We start from the raw sequence: 2,543 nt of genomic DNA on the forward strand, positions 1-2,543 counted from the left end.
GCATTAGTTACCGAAAGAAGATTTTTCAATCAATATATGAAAGTGAAGTTGGGATGGAAAGATAGTTTTATAGCTTTTCTGAACCAAATGTAGAAAAAATAAATAAACTACCACAGTGACTGAGACTAATTTTTTGATTAAGCATGTATAGTTTAAAATCATGCTAGATGACACTCTGTACAAAATGACTTGAAATCCCAGACCCAGTGCAAAAGCGTGCATCTGAAGATACAATAGTCCTCTCTTAACTATGAATCACTTTTCACAGTTAATCATGACTAGAAAATTTTAACTGGCAAATTCCAGAAATAAAAATTTACACATTTGCATCTTTTATTAGATGTTGCTATGTGTTTTATTTTATTGCTAGTTATTAATTTTATTTTCTTCCTGCTCCTAATTTATAAATAAAGCTTTGTCCTAAGTATGTATACATAGGAAAAAAAACTCGTACATATAGAACTCTGTATCAGCCACAGTTTTAGTGTTACCTACTGGGGGTCTTGAAAGTTCCTCACTGTCAGTAAGGAGCATGACCAGTAACTGTCCAAAGGAGTGAGACCAGAAGCACTCTGTGGGAAAGGGGTGCTCACAGGGCAGAGGGAGCTCGAGTGAGCTTCCCACTTCATGGATTTTACTCTCGTCTGAGTGCAGTCCATGTGGTCTACACAATGCAAATGGGCTACACTTGAAAACCTCTTCAATCTTTCTGGTTGGGGCATCTGAATTCTAAAGCTCAGAAATTGTGAACTCTAAGGAATCCAGGGGAATCCCAGAACGGAAGGAGTCAGAAAGTGATTTCCTATGTTTTCCTTACTCTTGTTCTTTGATCTGTGGACAATACATGCATAGGATCAAGGCTAAACAGCTGCACTGTTAAAAAAACTATGAACAAAAAGGAGCTACTGACTAAGAAAAAGAAATGTCAGTCCAAGCCAAGTCAAAAGTGCAAAGGAAATAACAATTATCAATGAATAAGAGAAATCAGAATCTCCAATACTTACCATTTGTAGTACATAAGACACAGCTCAAAATCATACTACATAAGCAAATCCTAGAAAATGGGTAGACAAAAGTTCCATCTAATTTAAGGTCTGTTTATGTAATTCATAGAAAATCGAGAAAATAAATCAAGTATAGCCTTGAGACGAAACAGAGGTTGAACAAACAGGCAAATATTTTAAAATGGTAGTCACACTTATCTTGAATAAATAAAAATAACCCCTTCCAAGTGGTTAAGTGTAATGGAACCAAATTCAAGTGTAATTGAACCAGATACCGATACCCCTCAAGAAATGGGCTATGCAAATGTAGAGACAACTGAAATGATGGACCAAGCGAATGGAAAGAAAGGGGCTGCCATTGGTGCTCTAAGTGATGGCAAACTACAGAAAGCTATGACTTGCACACAGATGCCATTAAGCTAAATCCTTGCCTGGTCATTCTGTGTGGCAAGAGAACCAGTGTCTTCATCAACTTGCAGAAGCCTAGCACTGCCATTCGAGATTGTGACAGAGCCACCGAAATAACTGCTGATTCTGCCCAGCAGTACAAGTGGCGAGGGAAAGCGCACAGACTTCTGGGCCTTTGGGAGGAAGCAGCCCATGATCTTGCCCTTGCCTGTAAACTGGATTGTGATGAAGATTCAAGTACTATGCTAGAAGAAGTTCAGCTGAGGGCCCAGACATTTGCTGAACATTGGAGAAAGTATGAGTGAAAGAGGGAAGAAAGAGAGATAAAGGAAAGAATAGAAAGGGTTAAGAAGGCTTGAGAAGAGCATGAAAGAGTCCAGAGGGAGGAGGAAGCCAGACCACAGTCAGGAGCTCAGCATGGCTCTTTTCCTGACAGCTTTCCTGGGGAAATGTCTGGTAATTTTCTAGGAGGGATCCCTGGAATAGGAGTGGATGGCAGGAATGCCTGGGCTCAATGGGATTCTTAGTGATCCAGAGGTTCTTGCAGCCATGCAAGATCCAGAAGCTATGGTGGTCTTCCAGGATGTGGCCCAGAATCCTGCAAATATGTCAAAATACCAGAGTAATCAAAAGGTTATGACTCTCATCAGTAAATTGTCAGCCAAATTGGCAGGTGAAGTGTAATGTTCATCTGACACAGTCTTTTCTGAAAGAAACAACCTAGATCACTTAATGGATGTCATAATAATACAAACCAGTGTACCTCTGACCTTCGCATCAGGAGACCTGGAGTGCTTTGCCCCTGTGCACCAAATATAGTTGCAGCATTTTACAATGGTTTGCCCTTAGGATATTAACCCAGATAATGTTTTTCTACTGTGAATTACAAAGCTTAAACACTTCTAAATCTCAAAACATTTAAAACAAATTCAAAGGGTTTATTAATCTCTACACTTTTCCTTATTAATCATTTTAGATTTTTCCTTTCAATTATTGATCAGGGAAGATACTGCAGTATGGGAAATTTATGGCTCTAGTATGAATGAATAAAGTTTTTTTGTGGGGTGGGAAGCAAATATTATTTACGTAGACAAAGTCTGAGTTGGATATAGAATTACTAAGCATTTTTGA

At 38.8% G+C, this 2,543-nt stretch overlaps 1 pseudogene; it reads left to right on the forward strand.

Moving 5' to 3' along the window:
* The first annotated feature begins 1,244 nt into the window (after positions 1-1,244).
* On the forward strand, positions 1,245-2,096 carry LOC104849451 (annotated as a pseudogene).
* Positions 2,097-2,543: the final 447 nt, after the last annotated feature.

The sequence above is a fragment of the Fukomys damarensis genome, unplaced genomic scaffold (genome assembly GCF_012274545.1).
Source record: "Fukomys damarensis isolate Sample0158 unplaced genomic scaffold, DMR_v1.0_HiC HiC_scaffold_24, whole genome shotgun sequence".
In the NCBI taxonomy this organism is placed as follows: Eukaryota; Metazoa; Chordata; class Mammalia; order Rodentia; family Bathyergidae; genus Fukomys; species Fukomys damarensis.